The following is an 18555-nucleotide window of genomic DNA, read 5'->3' as shown; positions in this document are numbered from 1 at the left end:
AATATTACTATATATGTAAAAAGACAGATAATATGATTATGCATATATGTTTATACTCCTATCTATTTCCATTTACATATCCAGGAAATAACCAGAGTAGCAAAATCCGTGGAGAAAGAAATCAGTTTGGTGATATTCCGATGAAGAACAATGGGTGTGAAGGGAGTAAGAGGGAATGAGGAGAGATGAGGAGAGCTATTGAATAGGTACACTGTTTTCTTTGGGGATGATGAACATATTTTGCAACCTGAAAACAGATGGTGATTGTAGAATATTTGACCATACTGCCTTGATAATAGATATCATCGTACATAGATTTTGGGAATGCAAAATAGTACAGAATACATATAGATCATTTAGTAACAGCTAGCAGAATTATTTGTGTATATAATCTTTGACCGAACAATTGCACTTCCAAGACAAATTTTATAGATGTAGTGCTAAAAAATATCAGATGATGGATGCACAAGGCTATTGAATGCAAATCTACTTGTAACAACCAAATGCTTGAAGCAGAGTAGATCTCTCTCAACACAGAATTTTTTTAAATAAGCCAGAGTGCCTATCCAAAATGGAGAACTTTCATTTGCTAAACAGTATGAGGAAGACTGTTACAATATTACAGAGAAATTGTTATGATAGGTTGTATCATGTAACTGGTCAGCTGAATGTTAAAACAGGCTAATCTACAGCGTTATAACATAATTTAGTGGTTCCTTAAAGCTGAGACAAGGGAGACCAAGAATTGATGATAACAACAGGAGAAAAGAGCTAAGAGGGGAGGGCATCCTAGTTTGTTTGTATAGATAATAAAAATGCTTTATGACTTATCAGTGATAAATGCACAACTCTGAAAATACTGACTGCTTCATTGTGAACTTAAGTATTTAACTATATGGTCTATGAATTAAATCCCAGTAGAATTGTTATTAAGAAAAGGACAACAGGGGCAGAAAGTTTGGTTCATTCTGAGGCTACTTAGCATGCCAGCATTCGATATCACAGTGACTCAACTTGGGTCCTAACTGTGGTTTTATAGCCTCCTTCTACTAATTTGTACCTAAGATGTACTAAGCAATGAATCAAGTAGAGGGATCCCTGCGAACCACCTGGGAAATCTTGATTTAGGTCCATGGCGTTGGTCAAGATTACTCTTAGCTCTTACTGATCCTTAGTGTGAACCATCAGATGGAATGTCTCTATCTCTCTCTGCATTCTTTGTCTTTCTTCCTTTCAAATAAAAATGGATAAATAAATTCCTTAAAATAAAGAATAGTGATAGATTTGGTGTGTAAACCAGGAAATCTGACATCAGATTGAATACCTTAGTCACTGAGCTACAGTAAATTAAAAATCCAAAGGCAACAGTTCAGATTAATGGATGTTTTCAAAATACATTACTATTTGGAGACTTCCAAAATGTGGTCAAGGGGCAATGGAGAAAGTGTTTTCAAGTGTTGGAAGTTAATTCAAAATACATGGAAACCGTGTTTGAGATCTAAAGCAGAGAGTACTTTAAATAGCAAGCCAGAACCCGAAACACTGGAAAGTAAGTGCAATGGGCAAGAAGCTTATTTTGGGCCTCCTACCTGATGAAAAGTTATTTCAAATTGGCTCGGAGACAAAAAAAAAATCCGATGGAAAAATGGCAGCCAAATGTATAAGTATACTGACCTATTGTGTAATGTTGCCAAGATTTGTTATAGATGACTTACAAGAATAAGTCTAGGATAATTCCACAAGAGAATATTAAAGTAGACTTAAGGAAAGAATCTGGGTATGTTGGCCAACTTTTTTTTTTTAAACTCACATCTGATACCTTAGTCTTACCTGGAAATTGATGCAGATCGGTTTACATATGTAGTATTTACAATCCACAGAGGAGGAAAAATTAGAACTGAGATGAGGATTAGTCAAAGGTGACAGCAAAAGAACTGAGCAAGTCAAGTTCTTGTTTGCTGCATGCCAGGTGACAATATGAAAGACAGAAAATATCTGAATGCAAATTAGCCAGCTTAATTTTATCAGTGATTAAGATAATTTAAATCAGTGATTTAAAGGCAATTAAAGAGTCATATCATCACATTAAGATCTTTTAGTATTCAATATATTTGTCAAAATATCAGTGTTTTAAAAAGTTTTCATATAAAATATTCAGTGACAAATTCCAAAACATTCAATCTTTGATCATATTTTTGTGCATAAAGCATGCATCGATAAAATATGGGATATTGTATGCCAAACAACATTTCAACTACTCCAACAGACACCTTCCTGGAAATATTACTTATATTGTTATCTACCTCCAGACACAGCAGAAATCCTTGCTGTAGTAAAAACTCAATATTTATTGAAATCTCATTAAAATTGTAATTTCTATGAATGTGTATTTTCATCTGCAAAAAACAAAATCAATAGTGCATATCAAACAGAAAAGCCAAAATTTGTTTGGTGTAATTACTTGTTTTGAGTATTCAAATCAATGTAGCAAAGATAATGGAATAGATAAATTTTCTTTGACAATAATTAGATAAAACAGAATTGTTCATTTTTTGAAAAAGCTTAATTAATCTCTCAGGAATAGAAATATAGGCACAAATATATGAAGTCATTTGAGATATTTTCAAGATTTTGTTTTCATAAATACATAATTCACTTCATTTTACTTCATGTTATAGTGGGTAAGAGACCTTATATGGTAAATATCTAGAAATGTAGTGGGTTATAAACCAAACAATGATTAATATTTCCTATCCTAGGAATCAAATCATTTTTTTCAAATCTGTCCTTTTATTTGACAATTATTATGTTAATTGACAAAGTAATAAAATTACATTACTAAGTAAAAATTACTTCAAGATATGAAATGCAATTGGGATTTATTTGGTACGCATTCTTTAGTAAAATACTAAATAAAACTCTAAGGCTAGATAATCAGTACTTTATCACTGTGAGATGATTTGCATTCATTGTAGACAATGATGTTATTAGTTGCATATGCATACTGTCTTCCCACAGATTATTTAATAGTATAGCCCCTCAGCATCAGTCGCAACTCCAATATTCTAGTATTTAAGTGCATAGTGACATTGTAGTAAAAGACAATGGTAGCAAGTCCAGGATTCTAGTGTCAACATTTTTGGGTTTTAAGAATAAAACTCAATAATGGATATAATATTGCTAGAATAGTGTCTGATGTTTTGTGAGATATTAACATACCCTTATTTTCTATTCTTCCCTGTGAGAATTACCTTGGCTACATTTTTAATATATGAGCATTAGAGCCATTACTAGATTCAGGGACCACCAACCAAGTCTTTACATCTTTATGGAACACAATTTGGGCAATACTATTTGGGTGGGTAAAAAATCCTTTAGGTGCCAAGTTACAAGTATATAATTTATATGACTTTTGAGAGTCATAGTTTATAAAAGCACTTGGCTACTAACATGGCAATTGTACTGTTAAAAATTTAATAGCACTACATAATTAAGTCAGAAACTATGTTTTTAAACTTTTAAAAACACATATATAACAACCTTTTGGAATTTGAGTTTCAAAGTTAATTTTAGCCATAGCAGATACTTTAAAATATAGCTATTTAAACAACTTATACCTTAAGTAGATACCTACTGAACTAAACTCAATTAAATCATATATGTGTGTGTGTGTGTATATATATATATATATATATATATATGTGAAAGTAAAGCATTTAGACATCAGCCATGAATTCTTGGTTTTGTTTTTGTTTTCTATATGAAAAGACTATATTTTTTATCAAGAGACATCTGTTGAAACATATGGAAATGACTATGCATAAGACATAATCAACTTGGTGCTCAATTCTAGAAATGTGTATCAAGAATCAATAATTATATACATACTTTTCAGATAATTTGAACAAAAATAGTATACATTTCTAAAATTCACTTAAAAGAAATTCACTTAAAAGAAATTAACATTTTAAATTTGTTGAATTTATTAAATTTATGTAATTTTAAACATTCTGAGATAAACTATTCTTTGATAAAATTATGCAATTATTTTGGATTATGAAAGCATCATTTCTGAAAAATGGATTTTCAATATATAATGCTTTAACTGAATTGAACTGTAGCAGCACTTATGTTCCTACGAAAAGTATTCAAAAAGTTCATGGAAATTGCATATTCTGAAAACAGTATGTGTGGATTTAAAAATTCTGGTACTAAAATGAACTTATCTATCTGTTTTGCATTTTGTGTGAGTTTTGCCTATTATCAGAGAGAACATATAATACTGCTCTTCTGGGATTAACTTACTTTACTGAGCAAAATGGTCCATGGGGACCATTTTACTTCAAATAGTAGTATTTCATTCTTTTCAATGGATGAGTAGTATTGTATGGAGTAGGTGTACCAAAGTTACTTTACCTATTCCTCCTATAAAGGGCTTGTTGTTTAAAAGGCTTGTTCCATATCTTCACTACTGCGGGTTGTGCTGCTACAAGTTTAGGGTTGCAGGTTAATGGGATAGTTGGGTCATACAGTAGATCAATTTTCAATTGTCTGAACACTATTCATCTGCATAGCAGCTGTACTGGCGTACACACCGAATTTCAGTGGAGTAGAGTACCTTTCTCTCCATATCCACACCAGTAGCTATGAATAGATTTCTAAATGTAGGCTAATCTCACTGGAGTTTGGTGGAATCTCAATGTGGCTTTTATTTGAATTTCCCCAACAGCTAGGGAGCTTAAGCAATTTTTACACATACATTAGCATTTGGGATTTGTTCTTTTAAAAATAGCTGATCATGTCCTTCAACCATTTCTCAACTGGGTATTTCTTTTGTTGTCATTAAGTGTCTGAAGCTCATTGTAAGTTCTTTCTATTATAAGTCACACATCCATTTTGTAGTGTGCAGAGATTTTCTCCCATTCTCTTGGTTGCTTTTTCACTTTATTGATCATTTCCTTTATTCCATAGAAACATATTATTTTGTCTACCTATTTAAAATAAAAGTTTTGCAAGAATTTTACAGAAATTAAATGAGAGCCCAGAGTGATAGCATAGTGGCTAAATCCTCACCTTGCATGTGTCAGGATCCCATATGGGCTCTTGTACATAACTTGGCTGCTCCACTTCCCTTCCAGCTCCCTGCTTGTGGCCTGGGAAGGCAGTAGAGCATGGCCCAAAACCTTGGGAATCCTGCACCTGCATGAGAGGTATGTAAGAAGCTCCTGGTTTCTGGTTTAGTATTGGCTCATCCCTGGATTTTGCAGCCCTCTTGGGGAGTGGACAAGTGGATAAAGATCTTTCTCTTTTTATCTTCACTCTGTAAATCTGGATTTCAAGTTTAAAAAAAAATAAAATCTTTTTTTTTTAAAGAAGTAAATGAAGATGAAGCCAAAAGAGATAAACTTCAAACAACTTTTTAGGGTTTTAGGAAGGGGGATAGAGAAGCCAAGTGTTAGATGGAATCATTGGAAATAGGGAAGAATAACTATGAGGTAATAAATTATTGGAATCAGGATGGAGACAAAAGGTAGGAATGAATCACACATTCTGATGGAAGAAAGGGTATAGAAAACCAAAGTTAATCTAAACATTTGGATACGTTAGGGAGTTGTTTAACTTAGTGGTTAAGATGCATGGTATTTCTGGGTTGTATTCCAGGCTGTTGTTATATACTCCAGTTTCCTCCCAATACAAAATCTGCAAGGCAGCAGCCATGAGGCAAATAATTTGGTTCCCACCACCTGTATGAGGGAACTGCATTGTATTCTGGCTCTCATTCTAGGCCCAAACCCAGTCATCGCAGGCATTTCAATGAGTTAAGCAGCAGATGGGAGCTTTCTGTACCTGTCTCTCATCTCTCTTCCCTTTCTCTGCCCCTCCAAGAGATATTTCAAAATAATTGTGAAGTATTAATAAATCTTATTTGGTCAAAATGATGTTCCAATTAGAAATGAAATCAACAGTTAACTGTGAGACCATTCAAACCTGCTAAAATCAGTCACATTTTGAATTGGGTGGCACAATAAATGCTTAGCCATTTCCTCATTGGTTGAGACACAACCAGTGGGAAATATCTTTCCCAAGGTGTCAGGCCAGGCAAAGAGTCAGGCAATGCTTAAGAACCAAGACCCTTCTGAAAACCTTTGGTATCCCTACTTGCAAGAGGTGCCTACCTCCTACCATTCACCTAGAAGGTCCTTTCCTTCTCTCTGCTTTCCACATTCACCCGGTCACTTTGCAGATAAAACTTTTCTGTCTGAAACTGATTTCTGGCTTTTGATTTCTGTACTAAGCTGAAGCAACAATCCACCAAGCTTTACCATTTTATTTTTCCATATGACTATATGAAAACTCAAACCTGGAATATGCCCAAAATATCATATAACTAATTTTTCATTTTCTAATGTGTCCATTAAATTTTAGAATACTAAAAACCATCCTCAATAAAGATTATTCAACTCCTATATCATTTAGAAATAGACCTGTGGCAGAAACATTTACTGTTGGTAGATACATCTTACTCTGCTACTCATCGCTCAGTTTTTGGTTCCTGTCTGTGCTCATTACCTTTCCTGCTCTCTATGTTACTGTTTTCTTTGATAGATTTTGTTCTTGACTCTTGCTATTTGTCACAGTCTAGAGATTAGTGGCATACTAAAAAATTACCCTTTGCCATTTAGATTAAAACTAAAATTCACCAGGGTCTCTTTAGTTATTTCACCACTGTTACTTGTCCTGTATTGTGTTAATAAGCTCCTCATTAGTCAGCTATGACTGATGGGGCATATTCAGAATCTTCAAGAGGCTGGCATGGCTATCAAAGCCAGAGACTCTGCAATGGGACAGTCTCAGCCAGCACTCTAACTGCTTTGCCAAATGCTTGCCTCATGTATAATTTGTTTTTAAAGATTCATTTATATTTGAAAGGTAGGATAACTGAGAGGAAGTCACACACACACACACACACATGCACAACTTCTACTCACTAGTTTATAACCTAAATTATTGCAACAGCAAAGGCTGTACCAGTCTGAAACCAAGAGTTAGGATTGACTGGGGCCCAACCACCTCAACCAATTTACACTGAAGTCAGTAGCCAGGACTCAAAAGTGGCACTCTACTGTGGGATGTTGGTGCTGCTTGTGATGATTTAAAACTGTGTGCCACCATGTCAGCTGAAAAATTTAAACTTTTTGAGAAACTTTCGTGTAAAATCTTTCTGGCACTATCTGGCCTCCTTCATTTGAGCTCACCATATAACCAGTTCTGTCTATGAGCTATTAGCAAATGTTTGATAAGTGGCAAAATTCCTCCAGTACAGATGGCCCAGAGCCTTAGGAATCTGTCTTTGCCCCTGCAGTGGGAGACCAGAAAGAATCTCCTGGCTCCTGGATTCACGCCAGTTCAGCTCCAGCCATTGTGACCATTTGGGGAATGAACCAGCAGATGGAAGAGAAGACTGCTTCCAAAGTTCTTTAACCAATTTAGAAATGAATGATCAGTTGACTTAACATAGAAGAGCTTCAGTTTCCATTTATTTAGAGGAACTGGTGTATATATTTTCATATACATACTTTATATCTTAAAATATTACCTTATTTGAAAAAAATTTGAAAAACTTAAAAGGTAGAAATTTTAATATATACTGTATAGTATACTATAGAGTAGATAGTATATAAAAATATCATGTATAAAGGCAAAAAATAAATAATTTGTATAATATCACGAATAGTTTGTGGAAGTATTTTTTAAAGCAGTTTATAGAAAAATCCAGAAAATCCAAACAGATCTGCACTTCATTTTACTAGGCTGCTTTTTGCTTGATTAGACAATGCTTATCCACATTGTTTTGTTCTGTGTTGTACTTAATATTTACATGAAATCAGTTCTAATATTGCATCCAATATTTTACATATTTTAAGATAAATATACTTACAAATGTTTACTTTGATTATTTTTATGAGTTAGCTGTCCAGAAGTATAAATTCTGTTCCAAAAAACAAATTTTAGAAAATATCCACATTAAAATTTCATACTGATGTTTTTCCAAATAACAAGTCTTTTAACCTTGAGATGACAAATATGAAAGGATTACGCTAAATGATGCAACACTTTTGTTGAACTAGCTGGTGACTTTCCCAGGATCTATTTTCTATATGCCTATCCATAAAATATCTATGCATAGAATTCGTGTTTTTTTGATCAAAGGTAAAAATGAAAGTGTCCAACATTAACAAACGAGCAACAGGCTGACAGTTGCAGGCCAACTCACATCAGGATGAGGAGGGAAATCATACTGTGAAATTTTAAATTATGAGAGAAAAACACATTCCATAATATGATAGATAAGTACAACAGCATGAAAAAAAATGTTCACCAGAATGAAATAGTAAGGAAGAAATGAACCTAATCCATGAAAGAATCACAGAATTACTATATTGCTTTTGTTAAGCATTAATTTTTTACAGGATTTAAAAGGATTTAAGTTAATTCTTGGTTATTAGATGTATGAAACTCATTGTCAGTGACATTCATTATTATGCATAGTGAATTCAATGTGTTAGCAATGAAGTGAAACATGTTTAAATGTAATGAGCACTGCTGACGGAATCCTTGCAGTCCTCTGCATTTCCCTTTGTAAGTAATTCCTAAGAGGGAAACACAAGTTTGCTAGGAGAAAGAATATTCCACACATATATATATATATGTATATATATATATATTTGTCTTCTGTTTGAGAATTGGCTTTGAGTTCTAACTCTACAAGGTGAATTTTTGTCTTCAAAGTTGTAACTTTGTTCAGCTAAATTTCTTCTTACTATTCTCTTAGTTATTTTGCTTTATTTCAAAATGGTAGTCCCTCTCTCTGCATCTATTTCTGAGAGGAAATAGAAGTTACCTGGACAATGTTTATCTTCTTAGAACAAGATCTATAAAATACCTGAATATATTTTCTTTATACTAATAAAAAAATTCATTTTAACAGTGACTTGCTACTGAAATCTTCTGATTGCTGTTATTTTCTTCTAATTTATTTTATTTTTATTTGGAAGAGCTGCAGAAAGAAGTAGGGACAGAGCAATCTTTTATCTGATGGCTGAGTCACCAAATAGCTGCAATACCTGGTCTCCTACATGGATCCAGGTTTCCAAGAACTTCAGCCATGCTCCGTTGCTTTCCTAGGCCGTTAGTAGGGAGCTGGATTGGAAGTGGAGCAACCAGGATTAGAATCGGCACCCCCTAAGTGATGCTGGCACATCAAGCAGAAGTTCAGCTTTCTTTGTTCTAATGCCAGCTTCTGTTTATTTATTTGAAAGGCATGGTGACAAGGAAACGGAAAAACAGAGAGGTTGTGTATGTGTGTCTGAGAGAGAGAGAAAGGATGAAAGTACCAATTATTCTGAATTGAATTAATCTCAAAAGCTCTTTTAATGCTAGGGCATTGTCTGTATATACAAGTTCTTGGGCCCCTGTATCTACCTGGGAGACCAAAAGGAGGGTCCTGGCTTTGGAAAAGCCAAGCTATGGCAGTTGCAGCCTTTTGAAGTGTGATCCAGAAAATGGAAGACCTTTCTTTTACTCCCTCCCTCTCTCTGTGTCTCTCCTCTCTGCAAATCTCCCATCAGGGTCAGGCACAATGGCTCAATGGCTAAATACTCACCTTGCACTCCTTGAGATCCTATGGGTGCTGGTTTGTGTCCTGGCTGCTCCACTTTCCACCAGCTTCCTGCTTATGGCTTGGAAAAGAAGTAGAGGATGGGCCAAAGCCATGGGACTCCATACCTAAATGGGAGAGTTGGAAGAAGCTCCTGGCTTCAGCCTGGCTCACCTCCAGCTGTTGTGGCCATTTGGGAGTAAACCAGCGGACTGAAGACTTTTGTCTCTCTGTTTCTCCATAAATATGATCTGCCTTTCCAAAAAAAAAAAAAAAAAAAAAAAAAGAAATAGATCTGTTTTCCTAAATTGCTTTTAAGTAAAAATTTTAAAAAAACAACTTTATAAAAAACGGCAATTCTATCCCCAAGTGAATTGTTTTAAAATTTCTATGCCTTTTTCTTTTTCTCTATTAACTGCCACGTAACAGAGAAAACATATGATATCTCTCTTTTGGAGATTGACTTCAATTTGTTAATGTGGTGTATCACATATATTGATTGTGGTATGTTGAACCATTGCTGCATGCCAGCAGTAAATCCCACTTGATCTGAGGGAATGTTCTTTCTGATCGGTTGTCAGATTGGATTAGCTAGCATTTCCTTTTGGATTTTTGCATTATTTTCATCAAAGATACTAGTCAGTAGTTCTTTTTCACTGTATTTTTTTTTTTCTGATTTTGGAATTAAGGTGACACTGGCCTTAGAGAAGGATTTCAGGGATTTCCCTCCCTTTTCATTTTTTTTTTAATAATTCGAGAGTATTTGGAATTAGTTCTTTTTAAAGAGTTTGGTAGAATTCAGTAGTGAAGCCATTTGATCCTGGTCTTTTGTTGTTGCTATCATAGGGCCTTTACCATTGATTTTATCTTAAAAATTTTCCATTTAGAATTTCTATGTCCTCATGACTCAATTTTTGTAGACTGTATCTGTCTAGAACTCTAGCCATTTTTTCTTGGCTTTCCAATTTGTTGGCATATAGCTATTTCTTGATGATTCTTTTTCCTTCTGTCATGTCCACTGAAACATTGCTTTTTTTGTCTTTGATTTAATTATGTTGGAGCTTCTCCTTTTTGGTGGGAGGGAGGGGCTTATTTGGGCTGGTGTTGTGTCAGTTTATTTTATAACAAGAATAATAAATATTACAAGAAGAGCTGTTTTTTTTTTTACCAGCTATTCATTTCTCTGGCCTTTTGTATAATTTTTTATCTTAGTTTTGTTGATTTTTTTCTTATATTTTAATAGCTTATTTCCTTATACTAATTTTGGTTTCAGATTGTTGTTTTCTAGAACATTCTTGAGATGCATTGTTAGATCATTTCCTAACCATGATTGAGATGATACCAAATCCCAACACTCATTAGATAGTAGACTGGAAAAGCAGCCGTGGCCACCAAGAACATGGATTCCTCAGATAACATGCTATTAGCAATTAGCTGTTCTCTCTGCAATGTCCTGGACTGTCTCATCGTATATACTGTCTCATCAATAGGCACTTCTGTTGATATATTATGTATTACACATTTTTTAAATAAAGTTCTGATTTTTAATACCAAAGTAAATTTGAACTTTTAGGTCTGTGTGGGAGTTAATAAAGAACACTGAAAATATTGTATAAGCCTGTATGCATTTACACTCTGTTTTCATAAGAAATTTGAAAATAGTAATAGTTACAGGTTCCTATTTATATATCTAATGCCCTGAATGAAAAAAAGGATAATTTTCTCAACTGTGTATCAATCATAATATAGTATAGCATTCAGGTTGAAACATTGATTGATATCATAACAGCTAATTTAACATAATGGGAAGCTAATATTTTTATTTAAATTCCATCACATTTATGTAGAAACCAGGTTAGAATAGGATTTTGATGTTACTTTCTATTTTCACAGATGATCTGTTTAAAATGCTAATATAATTTTCCTAATAGATGTGATACATAAGATGTATAAGGTGAAGATAAAAAGCCCAATTTCACATCTCTGCTAAGTTTTATGCTGTTTCTTCCTTAGCTTTGTAAGCTGCTCTATACATTATGTAGAAAAGAACAAATTGCAGGTGTGTGTAAGAAAGTGTCAAACAGAACGGAGGCCTGAATTTTACCAGAAGCTAATTCAAAACAAGGCACTATTTGAAACACACATATGCCTGGGCCCCCAAATTGTGTCTGTTTCCACAAAATTGAATCTGAGAACTTGTTCATGGAAAGCCATAAACCAAACCGCATTCTTATAAAAATGCAACATAAAAACTAAGCATCTGTGTATCTGGAATGCATGCTGCCTTTAAACATTAAAATAAAAACTTCAATTGCTTTTAACACTGAACTGGAAGTAAGTCTTGGCTGTCAGTTTTATGTGCATAGGAACCTTTTACAGGTAGGCTGTTGAATTATCCAGGCACTTAGTTTAAAGTCGAATGTTCAAAATAAATCTTTGAGAAGTGTTAATAAAATATTATGGCTTGGAACTTTGGCTAGGTGACTACTTTGATGTATTTTTAAAAATTTTTCTGAGATGGAGGAAAGTTTTCCTGTGATTTATTCTTGAATATTTAAATTTATGTATAATTAGTAATAAATCCCAAATTGATAATGAGATTGATTTAACACTGGTACAGAACACTTACTTATTTGTTTAAAATATTCATTGCTTGAGAATAAATTTTAAGAATTTTATCACAAATCATGAATATGCAGGTAGTAATAAGCAATTCATTGGATTGTGTGCCCTTTCAAATTAGTATTGTTAATTTCCTGTACTAGGGGATTTATAAGCATACAATCTTTGTTATAGTAATAGGCAATTATTTTCTTGTTAAGATTTCTAGAAAATTTAAAGAAGTAGGACATTTCAGCATTTGAAAGCACAACTTTTATATGATGAATCAGATAAAAAAAAGTTCCTGTTAATGACTAAATGTTTGCATTTCCTCAAATTTTCCATGTTGAAATGTTCACCCTCAGAAACACTGTATACAGAAGTGGTGAATCTGCAAGATAGGAGTGTCATAAATATGGAGTTCTTACTAATGGAATTGCTGCCTTTAAAGAAACAGGAACGCTTCCTCCCCCTCCCCTGTTCTTGGTGATCCTCCAAGACAGCACCATCTGCAACGTAGGATGAGAGTCCTCACCCAACATTAGCGCTACTCGAATTTTAATCTTGGCTTTCCAGTTTCCAGAAATGTGAGAACAAAATGTAATCTATTTATGCCAAATGGTCTACATTAAGTTGTTATTAAGAAATCAGGCCTGGCACCGTGGCCTAGTGGATAAAGTCCTTGACTTGAAAACGCTGCGATACCATACCATATGGATGCCGGTTCTAATCCCGCCAGCCCCAGGGCACCTTCTTCGGATCATTTTCTCCTTCTGGCCATTTGGGGAATGAACCAGAGGATGGAAATCTCTGTTTCTCCTTCTCTCTGTAAATCTGCCTTTCCAATAAAAAGTGAAATCTTAAAAGAGGAAAAGTAAAACACCATTCTTTGTAATTTGTAAAAATGAAGATTCTTTTGTTCCTAGAAAGTGAAAGAAAATATTCCTAGCCATGGGATAAATATGATTATTTTAAGTTGGAGTCACCTCCTTTTCCTATTCTCTTTCATGCTCAAGGTCAACTTAAAGACAACGTGACCAGAGTGTCTTACCCCAAAGGCATCAGAAGTCAAGTTTCTTGAGATAGCGTCCCGATTCACTAAGAACAACCTGAATATTATGTAGAACAGAATATCACTTACAATTTCAGTATGTTTACTAATAATCACCATAGAAACTATAATGATTAAGAGTAGATTACCTTAGAATAATTATCTGAATTGGTTTTGTGTCTCAAAGTTTTCTTGAGAGTGGAGTCTTTTATGCATTCTGTAAATGTAACTAAATGCATTTTGATTCTTTTACTTTTAAAATGATATTTCATAGGTTGATGTTAAAATCTATTATAAACTGGATGTACTCAATGACAACTGGTAGATATATTTATATTAAATGACATTTATATTTAATGAATTTATTATTTTAAAAAGTTTATTTTCACTGAATTGACAGAAAGAGAGAGGGGGGAGTGAGAGACCATGAGAGAGAGATGGAAAGAGTGATGTCCCACAAAATTTCACCCAGTCAGTGACCATTACAGTCTGTGCTGGGGCAGTATCTCACGACTCTGTCTTGGTCTCTCAGATGGTTGGTTGAAGCACCAGCACTTTGCTATCATCTCCTGCCCCTCAGGATGCATTTGCAGGAAGCTGGACAAGAAGCCAAGTAGCCAGGTCTTGAACCAGCAGTCCAATATTTGATGCTGACATCCTAAGCAATAGCTCAACCCACAATAACATAAACCTATACCAGGATATAAATGTAATAGTCTACATTAAAGCCAAATTTAGAAATTTTGAGTTCTTAAAAATTAAGAGCTATTCCAATGCTCTTAGGGAAAAGTAATAAGAAAGCAAAATAACATAACTGACCAAATGTAGGCATAACTTTACAAATGGAACTTCAAAATGTAGCTCAACTTAATGTCAACTGTAGTTTTATTCCATGCTTTCAACACTTATAAACTGTAATTCATATAACTAATTTTCTGATGTGACATGAACATCATATATGAAATATTCATATATATAAACATATGTATATAACTTATATCAGAATACTATAACAAGTCAAACAATTTTCTGCTAAACAATCATGAAATAAAATCATATTGGTAGTAAGGAAAGAAGAAATTTTAACAAAAAAAATTTGGCTTAGTACACAGCCTAGGAGTTTAAGCATTTAAAAGTAATTGTGAAAAATGTTTTTTCTCTACCGGATTAAAAAATATAATTTTTCATTTAATATTTACTCCCATGTAAAACATAATGTATGGATAAATAAATACACAAAGTGAATGCCAAGACATAACAGAGTTCTGGATGTTGATCAATGTACTTAATTCTGATTCCAGGTGAGTCATTAGTGAGATCTGAAACATTGAGCTTGTGTTTTAATCCTCAAAGTGATGTAGAAATTGGATTTAGCAATCTTTTGAATGATAAAAGTCAGATTAGTTAAAATTAGAAAATAATTTAATTTTTCTTACTTTGCTCCGATTCCTTTATTGCTTGATACCAGCAGCAATATGTGAAATAAGCTATCATGCTATCATCAGATGTACAAATGCAATGAAAATTAACATATGATAACATAATTAACATAATTTAAATGTAAAACAGGCCGAACTTTTGGAATCTTAGAGGAGATCTAATAAGCATTAATGTTACTCATGCTATATACTGCCTCCTATAAAAAGGGTTCCTCGGTGTAAATGAGGCAGTCACTGGAGCTTGTCTTCCTGTTTTTAGAAAGTGTCTCAACCACTTTAATTTTTATAGGAATGATTATAGCTTATTTAGTGTAACAAGAGAGTTAATTTTTTTAAGTTTTATTTTTGCTGTCCTGTCTATATTGGCAGTCATCGAATAGGTTGAAAACAAATAACGAGTTGTTACACACTTCTATTACACCCAATGAATGTGGTTAAGAAACATACAGCATTTGGAACATGCATTACTTTCAGTTTGTCTCCCTAGATTTCATACTGATGTTGAAATTTTAAGGATAGGCATTTGATCTAATTAGGGAATCAAAGAAGTGGGTACATGGGAGACATTTAGGCACACAGATTTATTTTTAAACCTAAGAAATACTGAGGAGAGGAGAAGTTTGAAGTGGAAAAATTGGTTTTATATGGTATATTTAGGTGTAAAAGTTCTTCTGTGTCCAATGAAGAGGTCCAGAGGATAAAGTCTAAAGAAAAGTTGGATTTGGAAATGCTGATTTTAGAATACCCTGTTTGTCTTAATAATTCTTATCTTGACTCAGTGACTTTGTAATACTCCCCTAAGTTTTGTCCTTCACAGTTCCAAAGTTCACTGATTTTACATTATGTAAACTCTAAATTCCAAAGACTTTCCCACCATTTTCATTGGCTCTGTATCATTAACATCAGGAAACATGCAGAACCTTTCCAATGCTAAGAGTATAGCATAAAAGAAACGGTTTCACGCATGAGTTAAACAAAAGAACATTTGCACTTGTGCCATGGGGCTTACTCTTTACTTCCTGGAATTTTGGTTATCTGAGAATAATAAAATTTGGTAATGCTTTCAATATTTTAAAAGAAAATTTTTTGTAACACTGGTTTAACCAAAAAAAAAAAAAAGTCTTTAGTAGAACCCCAGGAAATAGAAGAGATACTGTGTTAAAGGAAACTGGTAGAGTTCAGCCTTTCATTCTATCTATGCCCCTTGCTGACACTGTGAGCTGTCCACTTAGGGCTCAGTTTGTATTCGACAGAATGAGATTGTGTCAAAGGCCCCCTGTAAAACCCGATTATGATTTTATTAAGATACTGCCTCAGGAAGGAAGTCTGTCTTACGATTCTGCTGGCCCTGAATGAATCTCCACCGTTGCCAATTCCAGAGACTGCAGGTGGTAACCTGCCCCTGTGGGAGTACCTGTATTGACAGCAGTAAGAGAAGAGACAGAATCTGACACTCAGAAATGTTATGCTGAGAGCAGAGCAGTTGCTCTGTGATTTGAAACACATGGTAAAGAATACACAGGATGGAAAAAACACACACTGATAATTCAGATTTCACAGTGCAGCATTTTTGCATCTCTTATTTATAACCAACAGCAAAGGAAATAATCTTCATTAGCATTTTTTGAAAAACAAATTAACAATTTACACATTTTATCATTCATATGGCTTTTAATTGTGCAAAATGAATGTTAATGATTCCTAAGCATTATTTTCTCCAAACTATTTTTTTAAGGATTTATTTTCATTGGAAACACAGATTTACAGAAAAAAAGGAGACACAGAAAGATCTTCTACCTATTGGTTCATTCCCCAATTGTTCACAATTGCCAGAGCTGAGCCAATCCAAATCCAAAAGAGAGACACCCCTTCCAGATCTCCCATACATCTACAGGGTCCCAAGGACTTGAAACGTCTTCTATTGCTTTGCTTTCCCAGGCCACAAGCAGGGAGATGGATGGCAAGTAGAGCAGCCAAGACACTAACCAGTGCCCATATGGGATCCTGGTATGTGCAAGGCAAGCATTAGTTAATCGAGCCATTGCCCAGGCCCCTCTTCGCCAAACTTTAAAGAACTACACATGGGATATATTTTTGCATTTTCTTTAGTGATCACAAGCTATTCCTGTAAGTCATGATGTTTTTGTTATGTTACAGATAGGAAGGAAAATCGATAGATGTTAATGATGTTTCATATGACGAAGATGTAATGATTTTTCAACTGCATTTTTCTTCTCATTTTAATTAGTTGTATTATTATGGTTAATTGATATATCTAATGGACATACAGCTGTATGTAACTATTTTTTCAGTCCCCCCTGTAATAAAAGACTATCAGTTTTAAAGACTTTGGCATCAAGTACTGGTTGTTTGCTTCTAATTCATTCTATACAACTTATGAACACCTAATATATGATGGGAATTGCTTCAGGCATTTGAGTGTACATGTTAGTGTACAAAAGACTTTTGCTTTATCGTTAATCAATAGAAAAAGACCAAAACAAAAACTAGATAAAAACAGGTAAAACCTTGAGGTAAATATTAGAAACTTGTGCTATTTTAGAAAAAGGAAAGTTAATAGAGCGTAACAGATATGCTGAATATCGGGTGTGGGGATGATGACGAAAGAGGAGAGGCTGCAATACAAATGGGTCTCATTAAAATGGTAACTTGAGGCAAATATTTAAAAGAAGTAAGGGAATTAGTCATATAGTCATGTGGGAAAAGAGCCTTCCAGGCAGCAGGGAACTTCGCAAGGACCTCATTTGGGGAGCAATTTTTTTGGAACAGCACAGATTTGAATGAATAGTGATGGGGGAATAGCAGAAAATGGGGTCAGAGGGAGGGCAGAAGACATACCATGAAAAACCTTGTAACTGATTTTAACAACTCCAGTTTTTATTCAGTTTGTAATGCGAAGATATATCCTTTCATTGAAGCTGATGTCTTAGCATTCTGAAACTCACTGAATTCTCTAATTCTCTAATAATAAGGTTGGCTCCTGATAATGCATAAATAGGTTTATAACACTTATTTGAAACAATGTGTTTTTAATAATCTCAAATTTCTTGGCCATCCATTGTGATCAGATGTAGCCTACATAATATCACTGACAATTATAGCTGAACCAATGTGATATCACATCAAATTTTAGAGATTTATTTCTTTGGAGTATTCTATGACAAGAGACCTTTCCTTGCATTCCTCTTTGAGGCACATATTTTCCATTATGACAAGGAGTTAATGCTATTGTTTCAAAGGCTTCTGTATATTTGGGATGTGCCGCTGTGACAGTTCTCAAATGAAGTCAAGCATAATGAAACAAGCACTCTCCAAGATATCAAGCATATCTTGACCAATTATTTACTCTCTATATGAGGAAATAACTACAAATTTGTCCATAAACACGGGTGCCAATGTTATCCTGACCTGGCAGGGACCCAGTTTATTATGCAGCATCCATATGAGCCCATTTTAAGAAGGTCAAGGAAATGATTTCTATCCCCAGGCATCACTGGCAGCTTGATGGGTACCAGGTTGTAACCAGATAAGACTAACAAATTCTAGAATTTTGTGGCACTGTAAAGTAAAAACAGCTCTTACAGATTTACTAGGCATTTCTCCATGAAAACTAGAAAATAATTTTTAAATTATTTTCAGTGTAATTAAATATATAATTCTTGAAAGGATACATACATCTACTGTAGTTGAACATCACACAGATAACAAAATATTGCATAGTACCCCCAAAACAAGTACAAGTTTTTTATCTGTTAAAACTTTTAGGGCCCAGCACAGTAGCCTAG

This window comes from Ochotona curzoniae, unplaced genomic scaffold (genome assembly GCF_017591425.1).
Source record: "Ochotona curzoniae isolate NIBS_2020 unplaced genomic scaffold, NIBS_Ocur_1.0 contig_1014, whole genome shotgun sequence".
Taxonomy (NCBI): Eukaryota; Metazoa; Chordata; class Mammalia; order Lagomorpha; family Ochotonidae; genus Ochotona; species Ochotona curzoniae.
Note: the sequence above shows the minus strand (reverse complement) of the source record.